Genomic DNA, 12,344 nt, shown 5'->3' with positions numbered 1-12,344 from the left:
CAAGCCAGCAAACCACCACTCTGCAGGAAGATGCGGTGTAGGAGACCTCGGCACTGCCTTCTGAGCAACCTGGGGCTCAGGAGCTGTCTTCCTGAATCTTGGTAAGAATTCAGTATTACTTAAGTGTACTTCCTTAGCTGTGAGTTACACATTCAGACACAAACTCTCTACACAAGACAGCAAGGCAGAGCAAACAGGGAGACTGACGACTGAGAGAAGCATCCTTAGACCTCTAATTGCCCTAGCTGCCCCCGCCCCCCCAGCAAAAATGCCAGGAGAACTCCCCAGGCAGTGGGGCAGGGCAAGCTAGCCAGATCAAGGCCAAGAGTGAGCCAGAGGCCTACTACCTACTCCTGTCCTTGAAAGTCAACAGTGTTACAGAAACCACAGAGACTGACCCTATGCTTCTTTCTTTCCCTCCGTCTCTGCTAGAACCTGTGGGCTTGTCAGATAGGACATGGCAGGTAACTACGTTGAAGAGACAGAGGGTGAAACTACTGGTTCTCTCCTGCATACCTACCGACAGCTGGACATAGTGCAATCCTTAAAAACGAAAATATCGGTAAAAGATGGAGAAGGAGGAAAGACAAACAAAGCCGGGCAAATCCAAGTGTCACAAGCTAATATGCATTTACTCTAAAGCCATGTCTCTGTCTCCCCGGTCCTCCACTTTTCTTTGCTTAAAGCCTCCCTCCCTCCCCACCCCCAAGAATCTATTCCAACTTGTTGCGGTTCACCAGCATGGCTTTCAATAGTAAAAAAAAAAAAAAAAAAAAAAAAAAAAAAAAAAAAAAAAAAATTCCAGGGGGTTTTGCAGGTATGACGAAAGAGCCTGTTACTATTCCAAACACTCACAATTAGTCAACTCCAGTTTGGTTAAGGCTGAATCAAACTCTAGGGCCCAAGGTATGAGTCCTCCGTCAACTCGGTCGCCAGCCAAGCCACCTTAACACAGCACCCTTGTTTTCAAGGATCCTCACTAGCCAGCACTCTCGAGAGGAAACACTGAGTCCACCGCCCCCATGCCAGCAAAGTTTCTGAGTTTGCTCGCTAGAACCTGCCACCCCCACCACTCTCGTCTTGCTGGCAGGCCACTTTGACCTGGAAGGGGGCTAGCAAGGGGGCAGGCCAGTCTCTCAACTACATCTCCAGAAGGGCCACTACCGATGGGCCGCAGGCCCTAGAACGCCCATCTCCTTTTCAGGCGGGGGATGGACAGAAAAGACCTGTTTGGGTATCCCCAACTAGAGGAGTGGGGAGGAGGAGTAACTGGAAGACTTCCTCCGAATCCCTGCAACCCAGACTCCGCAAAAGCACTGTGCAGGAGTTCTGGTCCTCTCCCACCTACCCCCAGAACCAACAAAACTGACCTGCGCCTTTCTGGGGAGGAAGGACGCCTGGAGTGTGGCAGCAGGGGCCCGCGGTATCGGGGGTGCAGGGTACCCCCTCTTTTCATCACTCCTCCCCCTCAGCCGTCCTTCTCGAGCCCCCGCGTGTGCCCCGCTACACCCCCAGCCAAGGCGAGCGTCCAACCGCGACACCCGGCTCGCTACATTTCGCTTCTGCCTTCCTGCGAGGCCGCCGCTCCGATTCCACGATGGGGAGGTGGCCTGTTGGGCAGGATATTCCGCCTCGGGCCGGCGGGGACCGGACGGGGCCTGGGGTGCCGAGCTCGCTCGTCCCCAATCGCCTCTTGCCCGCGGACTTGGACAAGAGTGGTTGGCTGTGGGTGGCAAACGTGATCTGGGGCAGAGCGGGTGGCACTGCACCCCCCTCCATCAAAAAAAAAAAAAATAGATTCAGGACGGACAACTGCATCAGCCAATCAGGACAGGGAGATGGGCGGGCCCCGCCCAGACCCCACCTACTTCCCCGGCGCTTCGTGTGCTGGGGCGGGGTAAGGGGAAAAAACCCCGCAGAGTGACAGGAACTCAGAGTCGGAGGGTGGCGTGGGCTCGAGGTGCTCGAGCGCGCAGGCGAGTGGCGCGCTTGAGTTCCCCTGACCTCGCCAGGGGAGCGCTCCCGGTACGCACGTACCCCTGCATCTTGGCTTTCTCTCGTGAGCCTCTGGGCTTCCACAAGACCCGAAACCACCCCTGTGAGCCAGCCAGCTGGCGATCGTGAGGGCCCCGGCAGCCATCGCCTGTTCCTTCCTCGCTCCCAGTCCCTACCTTCTTCTTGGGCACAGTTTCTTTCCCTCAGGCTCGTCATCTCCCTCCAGGTTCCTTGTTCCTCTGGGCGACTGGCCGAACCCTAATCTGCTTTAATAAAGTTCCAGCCTTGAAAGGGGTGGGGATGGGCATGCTGGAGGGAAAATTTGTTAGACAGCTGGGGGCTACACACGCCGCCGCTGAGGTGAGGGCAGAGGGGAGCGGGTTTCCTTTGACCCATTCGTGGCCCCATGGGAGAGATGTCTCCATCCCAGGCTAAATGAAGTCCAACTTTCCCTGACGTACCTTGTGGGATCAAAGAGGAGAGTGTTTTCGTCCTCGACTTTTGCCACTTCCTCCGTGGGATGTCTCTACCTCATCAACCCAATCTCAGTACAGGTTCTCTTTGGGTTGTTTTTGTGCAGAGGATATGACCTCCCCATAAAGGAACTCCCACCCAGACTTTCCCTTTTTGTGTGTGGAACTTGTGACTAGTGAGTGGTTCCTTCCTGTCTCTTCCCTCCCTAGAAAGGCGCTTGGGGGCAATTGAGCCTATCTCCAGACCTTTGCCTAAGGATAGGAGGTATCTAGGAGAGGAGAGAGAGCGGCTTGCTGGCTACCGAGCTTTTGGTACACATACACAGCAGCATTCTTGTGGACAGTGATGACAAATATATCCACAAAAACCTGCCCCCCCCACCTGCCAATCCAGGACCCCCTGGTTCAGCTCAGCTGCTGGGACATCAAAGACCTACATATTCTAAGGATCAAGCAAAGCAACCGTCTCTGTGGTAGAACCCCAAATGTCACAGTTTGCTTGGATACAGAAGTTATTCCTAGACTGGTCAACACCAGAAGGACCAGCTTTGTATACAGTGAACATAGACCGGGAGGGAAATTAAGCCTGACTGATGTGCCTGCCTGAATGTTAGTAATCTTAGCCCTTGGGAGACAGAGGCAGGAGAATCTCTTCAAAAATGAGGCCATGTTAGTCTACAGAGAAAGAGAGTGCCAGGATAGTCAGGACTGTATAGTCGAGACTGTCTCGAAAAGACCAACTTACAAACAAAATCGTTTCTCTCTCTCTCTATTAGTTCCCCCCCCCCCTTATCTACTTGAAAGGTTTTTCTTTTCAATTGAAGTAAACCAAACATATGGGGAAGTGCATAAAACCTAGCGTATAGACCAATAAATTATGACATAGTGAACAGACCCCATGTAGCCACTACCAAAAGTCATTACTGCCACCCCAGAAGCCCCCTTGTATAGAAGAATTTTAATTTAGAACATGGCTGCTCTGCCAAGAGACCATGTCCAAAGACCTTTTAGGTCTGTGTGATCTAGCTGGAATACAGACCTGCCTTTAATCCCAGGAGAGGCAAGCAGATCTCTAAGTTCAAGGTCAGCCTGGTATAGAGCAAGTTTCAGGTAAAGAAAAGCTTAGGCCCAGGTGTGGTGGTCAAGCACTCAGGAGACAGAGGCAGGCAGACCTCTGAATTCTAGTCAGTGCTGTTGAGGCAGTTTTATTGAGTCAGTGAGTTGAGAGGCAGTGCAGTGGGGTTGAGTTCGTGGCAGTTCAGTTTGTGGAATTCAGAGGCAGTTTTACTGGGAGGGAGTTACAGAGAGGTTGAAGAGAGTATGAGCTAGACACAGGTGAATGAACCAGAAGATTAGAACGTGTTGCCAGAGTTAGTATGAGGCCAAGCAGAGCAGTTCAGTCAGAAGGCAAGAGACGCCAGTTTGAATCAGTCAGCTTGGAGAGGAGTTTGGACCAGAACAGCTGAGTTGAACCAGCCAGAGAGAGTTCAGAAAGAACCAGAAAGGGTAAGCTTATTCAGCAGTAAGTCTCAGAGGCTGAAAACATTCTAGGCGTAGATTAAATTGTACAGAGGCTAGAAGCTTCCAAGACTAGGCCTAGGTTAGAAGATGGAGGTAATAAACCTCTGAGACACCATTTAAAACATGCAAATAAAAGTTACTTTTATACCCTTGGTCACTGTCTCACCTCTCTTCCCTAAGGTAACATCTGTTAACACTGTTATTTGTGTCTTTTCAGTTTGGACTTAATATAACAGAAACACTTAGGAGGTATGATTCTGTGCCTAGTTTCTCTCACTCATGCATACACATAGTAGCATTAGTTAATTTGCCTCCATTGCAGTGTAATGTCACTAAGCAGGCATAACACAATGTGTTTCTGTTGATACATTTGTTTCCAGATATGGTTATTGTATGAGTCTGCTATGGCATCTTGTTTGTTTGTTTTGGAAATGGGGTCTCTCTGTGTAGCCCTAGCTGTCCTAGACTTTATTCTGTAGACCAGGCTGCCTCACACCAGAGAGCTGCCTCTGCCTCTTAAACGCTGGGATTAAAGGCATGTGCTATCACCACGCCCCACCTACATTTATACAATGTAACAGGACCGGATCATAGAGCAGGCAAGTGTTTAGCTTTAGTAAATGCTACTAAATAATTTCCTAATGTGTTTTTTACTGATTTGTATTCTTGCTAAGAAGGCTTTATTGCTTTATAACCTTATTAACACTGGTGCTGTCAATGGGAAAAGATAAAAGGCGTAGCAATTCAATCCCAGCACCCATGAGGCAAGCAGAGCCAGATTGATCTCTATGGGTTTAAGTCTATCTTGGTCTACATAGTGAGTACCAGGCCTGTTAAGGCTACCATGATGAAATCCTGTCTCAAATAAACAAACAAACAAATAAATAAATGGAACAAAAAAAAAGTAGCCATTCTGGTGGAGGTGTAGTGGTATTTCACTGTGGCTTAAATTTGTATTTCCCTGATAGCTGACAAGGTTGAGCCCTTTTCCATACATTTCTTTACCATTTAGATAGTTGTTAAGTATTATTAAATTTCCCCTGGGCTTTTCAGGAGTTCATACATTTTGGATATGAGTCCTTCAGTAGCTTTGGGTATCACAAATGTTTCTTTAAGTACAGAAGATCCTATTTTGGGATGTCGTGAAGTGTCAGGACTACTGGGATAAGCTTGTGACCTCTATGCTTTGGCCACTCATTTATCTCTGGCACCTGGCTCACAGTGACCACTCAGTAGATATGAGGAAGGGCTGAGCGGTGAGTTAGAGGAGGAGACCAGGCCATAGTGGCCTGTGTTGTGCTAATTCTCAGAGCTGAACAGCAAAAGAGCCTGGGGGGAAGCACATTTCCTTCCAGCCCAGCCAGATGGAACCTTGGGAAGAGGAAGACGTCTCAACTCTTCTGTACCAAGAGAGCAGAAATAGCTACCGTCTATGAAGGGAGAAACACAGCTGTGGGGAGCAAAGGTCACAGATGAAAAGACAGGAATTAGCAGCAGGTAGCAAGCCAGCCAGATGCGTCAGGCAAGACTCAGTCCCGAGTGTCAGGACGATAGTGTGGGTCTGAGACAAGAGCCTCCGAGTGCTCAGGGAGTTCACATGCTCCTCATCTGGCCTTATGGGATGTGTCAGTGAAATGGCTCCGTGAGTGAAGGGACCTGCTGCACAAGCCTGGTGACATAGATCAATCCCTAGAGCCCCCGAAAAGGTGGAAGGAGAGAACTGATTGTACAGAGTTGTCCTCTGACCCCTACATGTGTACCTGCACTACACTACTATTAATAAATTAGTTAAAAGCCTCATTTTTTAAAAGTCTATTTTTAAAATTAAAATGTTATTTTTACTTAAAATTATGTACGTGTAAGAAAACATCAGATGCCCTGGAGCTGGAGTTACCAGGAAAGCTTCTTGGGGGGTAGCCTTCTTCAGTCCTGCTTGGCATTTGTTCTAATCCACGGTTCATTCAGCCTTCTTTCCTGTGGCTCTCCAGCGTCCCCGGCCTTCCTTCAGGTACAGCTGCTGGCCCCTAAGGGCGCCATCAAGACCAATTTCAGACATTGTCTTGAAGCATCATAAAATTCCAGAGTCCCCTAGATTCAGGGTCTCTCACCAGCGTGCCATGGTCACGGGACTAGCCCAGCATGGCTGGAAATTTTTCTGACTTTTGTTTTTCTGACAGTGTGTACCCACTCCCATTTCCACCCCTCCCCCCCTGCTATACCACCTCCCTACTGCCACCCTCCCAGAGGTCAACTTCTTTCCTGCCTGCTTGGAGCTGAGATGATATCCCCTTCCGGCTCCATTCAGCTCCAAGCGGATGTAGAGATGCAGGTGGTATGGGGAAGTATGGCCATCTGTTCCAGAACTAGGTAACTAGGTGTCACTTTGTGTTGGCTTCTCTCTAACTGAACTCTCAGTCCCCAAACCTTCCTTGACACCCTCGCTGGGATTTTTTCAAGAAGAATAATTCAAGGTATTTTTACAACATTTTATTGAGCATAGCTGGGCAAATAGCAGCAGGCAAAATGGTCCAGTGAGCTATAACGGGAGGCCGTGCTGTCACTAAAACAGCGGGGGTAGGGTAGAATGGGACACAGCTCAGAAATTGCATGGGTTGAATCATGCTTAGCCACAACCTAGGTAGGTGGCCTTGAGTTAGCACCTGTATATTTCTTAGCCACAAATCTAATGAGTGCCTTTCTCAGAGATCCTGGATTAGTAGTAACATTGTGTTTGGAAAACCCCTTCACAGAGTAGACTGTTCTGATTTCACAAAAAAAAAAAAAAAAAAAAAAAAAAAAAAAAAAAAGAGCCAAAACCAAGCAGGAGAACATCAGGAAGGGTCACATTGAATTTTCTGAGTTTCACATTGAATTCTAAACCTGGCAGACTTCAAAGAGTTAAGGATGGGCAGCCTCAGAGTAAGGGTGCTGGTAGGGAGTGAATGGGACTACATTCCTGCAGCGGGTCACAAGCCAGAGACTAGAAACTTCATCTTGTAAGAGCTGGTGTAGGAGAAGATATCCTGCAAACCCTATTACCTCATTTCAAACTATCCTCTGTTTATTCTGCTGTGTTAAACCATCTCTAGCTTACCAGCTGGCCTGGTCATAGAAATCACCCATGGGCACTTGTTCCAAAACACAGATTTCTCACCTCTTGGAATTTTTTTTTTTTAATGAGACTTTGAGAAGGTAGGCCAGAAAAACCTATTTTAATAAGGTACCCCAGATAACACTCATGGTCTGACTAATTTGAATAGCCCTAACCTGGAGGCTCTCAGTCCTGACACGATATTAGATTCTCCAGGGAACTTTCATAGAAACACCTTTCAGCAAGAGACCCTGGCCTTTGCCTGAAAGGCTCAGCCAGGCTCACAAAGTCCCCAGTGGAACTCTTATGGAACCTGACGGTGTGGCTTCATATGGAAATTCATCTGCTCTTAGTAATTATGAAGATGTTTGCTGCAGTTCAAGGAGTAGAAAATGGAGTCAGTGGATTAAACACAAGATAGGTAGGGGTTAGTCATTAGGGAAATGCAAATCAAAACCACAAGATAACACCTCGCATCTGTTACATTGTTTCAGAAAGGTGGTGCTGCAGGGACAAAAGCCAGAAAATAACCCCACCTGTCAATGTACGCGGCTGGTGGGGAGGTAAAACGGTCCCGGCGGCTGTATCGAACACGTGGCGTTTTCTCAAAGTTAAGCACAGAATTTCCACATCGCCAAGCATTTTTCACCCCTAAGGGTTTGCCTAGAAGAACTGGAAAGCTGGGGAGAAAATCATTCTGATTAAGCAGAAAAGATCGAAATGACATTTGCAAAGGACAGCAGTAAGTGTGTTACTGGACAGATGTGGGGGAGTGTAGACGTAGAGTGAGATGGCCACTCACACAGCACAGGGCTTCTCTCGCACATAATTCTTCATTCCCTCCTTCCCCCTCCTTTACCTCCCCCTCCGCCCCCAACCCTTGCTCCAGTTGCTGGGGATGAAACCCAGGGCTCCATGCGTGTCAGGCAAGCACTCTATCACTGAGCTATACCTCCAGCTCCATGAATTGAAAAAAAAAAAAAGTTTGTTTCGTGTGTATGTATGAGGGTGGGCACACATGTGCTACACAGTGTGTATAAAGGCCGGAGGATGACTGTGGTCTAATTCTCTCATTCCACCATATAGGTCCCCCTCTGGTGGTAAAACTTGGCAGTAAGTACCTTTGACCCACTCAGCTATCTCCGGCCCATGAACATCTGGTTTTCTTACATTGGTTTTGTTCCTCAATGTACATTACAAAGACTTTGAGCATGGACGTGTACATAGTTTAACTTGTATACATTACAATTTTTATATTTAAAATTTTTCTGTGACGTCATTTTTGGGTGGACCAAAAAGGTGCTTGAACACCTGCTGTTTTCATTTCTCTTGACCGAGTACTTTCAAGTGGAATCGCAGGCTAATATGGTAATTCTCCATTTAACTTGAGAGGAAACACCAACCGTTTCCACAGCTGACTCCACAGCTGCCGTAGCACTTCACGTTCCCACCAGTGAATGCACAAGGCTTCCAACTTATCTACATCCTTGCCAACATTTGTTATTTTCCACTTAAAAAAAAAATATAGCCAACCTGGTGAATCTAAAGTCATCTCTCACCGTAGTTTTAATTTGTATTTCCCTAATGACTAACAACGTTTGCATTTACACAGCTTTTTCCACTTCACTGGCCCTGTTTTCCACCTGTCTCACTGCAACATCGTGTACACTTCATAGGTTGATTATATCGGCACCGACTGCCTTTACACACCATGGTGCCTAGAAAACAGGGAATTCTGTACAAGGGTTAGAGAGGAGGAACACAACAAAAGACAGGGTCCACGAAACGGTCTTTGAAACCCTGTCTTGATAACAATCTCTTTCTCTCTCTCTCTCCCTCTCTCTCTCTGTCCCTCCCTCCCTCCCTCCCTCCCTCTGTGTGTGTGTAGATATACAAATTCATGTATGTATGTGTGTATGTATGTGTGCATGTATGTGTGTGTGTGTGTGTGTGTGTGTGTGTGTGTATATATATATATATATATATATATATATATATATATGAAATAAATGCTCCTTGGCCATTTTTTTTCAAGACAGGGTTTCTCTGTGTAGCCTCGCTGTCCTGGACTCACTTTGTAGACCAGGTTGGCCTTGAACTCACAGCAATCTGCTTGCCTCACTTCCCAAGTGCTGGGATTAAAGGCATGCGCCACCATGCGCCCAGCTCCCAAACTCAAGAATTTTAAGTTGTTTTATTTCAATTAAGATATTTATGTTTTCTAAAACATTTGATGAAATGTTCAGCTCTTATCGGAAGAACAGAATACTAAGCCAGAGCTGGTGGTGTACACCTTTAATCCCAGCATTCAGGAGGCAGGAGGATTTCTGTTCATTTGAGGCCAGCCTGGTCTACATACTGAGTCCCAGGACAGCCAGGGCTACATTGTGAGACCCTGTCTCAAACAAAACAAAACAAACAAACAAAAATAAAACAAAAAGAATACTTAATATTTTTAGCAACCAAGAGTCACAATCAAAGAATGCAGCCCAATTTTACTCACTTACCTTCCCCATTGTCTTTGTTTAGACATATTTTCTTCTCTTTCTCTTTTTTCTTTTCTGTTTTGTTTTTAGTTTAGTTTTGCTTTTTTGAGACAGGGTTTCTTTGTGTAGCCGTGTCTGTCCTGGAACTCTCTCTGTAGATCAGGCTGGCTTACACATATTTATCTTCTTCCCCGCCTAGGTAGGAATGAAGTGTGAGCTCTCAGTAGGAAGATTGAGCTATGTCTGTGGTTTGGGGCAGGGGATAATGTGTGCAGGTGTTCATCTGCCAGGTCTCTTTCAAGGTGAATCTGTGGCTTGGTGGTTGGGTAGAGTTTGAGTTGGAGAAATGCCTTAGATTTACTGCTATCTAAAAGCTGTGAGCCATCCCTCTCGGGAGCCTGCAGAGCCATTGGACTGGCATTTGTGTTCCCTCAGCTCAGGAGTCAGGGCCTTTCCCTCTCAAGGGCCTTTCTTTCTTTTGGGTGGGGGGGGGGGGGTTCAGAAAGCTTATCTTTCCAAAGCTAGAAAAGGAAGTGAGATAGAAGGGGACAAGATGCTGGCTCACTCTCCCCCCCCAGTCACTCTGTGATCATTAGAGGTGTGATTGTCCTTAGAGAAGGGAATAGAGCTGAACCTGGAGAGCAGGAGAAGGGCAGTAAGAAGGGCTTCGAGACACAGCGAGAGGCGTGGCTAGGGAGGGGTCAGCCAGCAGGACAGAGCTAGAGCAAGGAGCTAATTCCAGATGGAGAGGCATCTTTGTTCCCTGCATTTCCCTGGGTGGGTCACAAAGAATAAGCCAAACCCCTCTTGGGGGAGGAAGAACTTGGGTGATCGGAATCTCCTTTTAGTTCTAGAACTGCTGGCATAGACTTTGAATTCAGAGAGACCCTGCATTTAATACCTGCATGGCCTTGGATAACCTTGGAACTTTTAAGCCTGGGACTTCATTTTTAAAGTGGAACAATAAAGCCAGGCATGGTGGTGCATGCCTTTAACCCCAGAACTCAGGAGGCAGAGGCAGGCGGATCGGCTGTGAGTTCGAGGCCAGCCTGGTCTACAAAGCGAGTCTAGGGACAGCCAAGGCTACACAGAGAAACCCTGTCTCGAAAAACAAAAAACAAAACAAAACCAACCCCCCCCCCCAAAAAAAAAGTGGAACAATAGTATATTCGAGTTGTCTCATTCTGTTTTCTGTTTCCAAGAACACAATACCACAAGCTGGGTTGAGTTATAAAGGAAGGAGGTTTATTTTGGCCCTCAGCTCTGGAGTTTTACAATCATGTGGGGAGCACCGGTTTGCCAGGACTTCACATGGCAAGACACGGGGAATGCCTCTGCTCTCCCCCACCCCATCTCTTTCTCTCTTTTAGTGGGGTACTGTGTGATAGTTTGATACATGTACTGTCAGCGCAATGTCCAAATAAGATTAAATGTGTCTATCTTCTCAGACTCTCTTCTTAGAAAGCCATCAGTCAGCCAAGGCTTGGAAGGGGGGGGGGGGGGGCTCATCCCTGATGTCTAATCCTAATAGCCCTACAAAGGCAGGCCACAGCCAGTTATGTCTCTCCTCTCTAAATACTTTTCTCATAGGATTATGTGTACAACGTACAAATGTAGGTTATGCACTCACACCACGGTAGCTGGTTATAAGTAAGAGGTCAGAGGCAGAGTAGGTGATTCAGGACCGGAGAGCAATAGTGAGTTTGGGAGCCAGGTAACGTGGGGTTTGCACAACTGTTCCCAGCTGCATGCGTGGCCCCCTCAGGGTGGAGTCCATCTCTGTAGGAAGGAGTAACAGTAGTGTGGTCACAGGGCTGAGATAAGGTGTGTGAGCCGGCTTTGTAGGGCTCTGCACAGAAGTGAAGGGTCAGCTTTGTTTTTTAGCTTGCCCTCCTCCAACAAAGGCTGAATAGGCACCGAATTAGCCAAAAAGGGAGAGTGAGGGAAGGAATGTGAATCTCAGCAGGAGTAGCAAGAAAGCCTGAATAATTCCCACACTGTTTCTAATAGTGACAATTAAGCCAGAGCAGAAAGGAACATTTCACGTCACCAGTCACCAGAGGAAGGTAAGGATTTGGGAGTGAGGGAGAATTGGGGGTGGGGGTTGAGGAGGGGGCAAGGAAACCCAGTGCTATCAAACCCCTGGGAGACACAGAAAACACGGAGATGCTAGCCTGAACAGAGGAAAGGAGGGAGTCTTCCAAGTCCCATTTCTGTGTCTCCCTTTGTGACCTGGACTCCCTTGTGATCCGCAAAGGCACAGGTCCTGGCTCTTAGTCAAGAAATGCTGCTTTCCAAGGCCCCCCACCCCCCTAAAATTGGCAGCTATGGGGCAGATTCAAATATGCCTAGGGTTGGAGTCCAGAGAGGACAGGAGCTCTGCTATCCTCTAATGGAGGCTACCACCCCTTGCCTCTCTTGCCCAGGAAGGAAACCCTCTAGCCACCCCCTTCCTTGCCCTCCACCTCCCCTTGGTCATTCTGAAAGGGGACCTGATGCCACGGGCCAAGGCTTTGCTGGTTCTGGGCTCCACCTGGAAGCTGGACCTTGAGTGTCTCTCTTGTGGGAGCTCAGCCCATAGGCTGTGCCAGGGAAATGCTTCCTCAGATTAGTGCCTCCTGGGGTGGGACAGCAATAGCAGGTGGCAGGAACAGGGGGGTGGGGGTGGGGGGACAAAGTCCCAGGAGCCCAAGGTCAGCAGCTTGCTTTTTTTAGCCCGCAGAACTCTGGGATGGAGAGTTCTGGGGTTCTCTCAAAGTATCCACCTCACTTGTCAGA

Source organism: Acomys russatus, chromosome 6 (assembly GCF_903995435.1).
Source record: "Acomys russatus chromosome 6, mAcoRus1.1, whole genome shotgun sequence".
Lineage (NCBI taxonomy): Eukaryota > Metazoa > Chordata > Mammalia > Rodentia > Muridae > Acomys > Acomys russatus.
Note: the sequence above shows the minus strand (reverse complement) of the source record.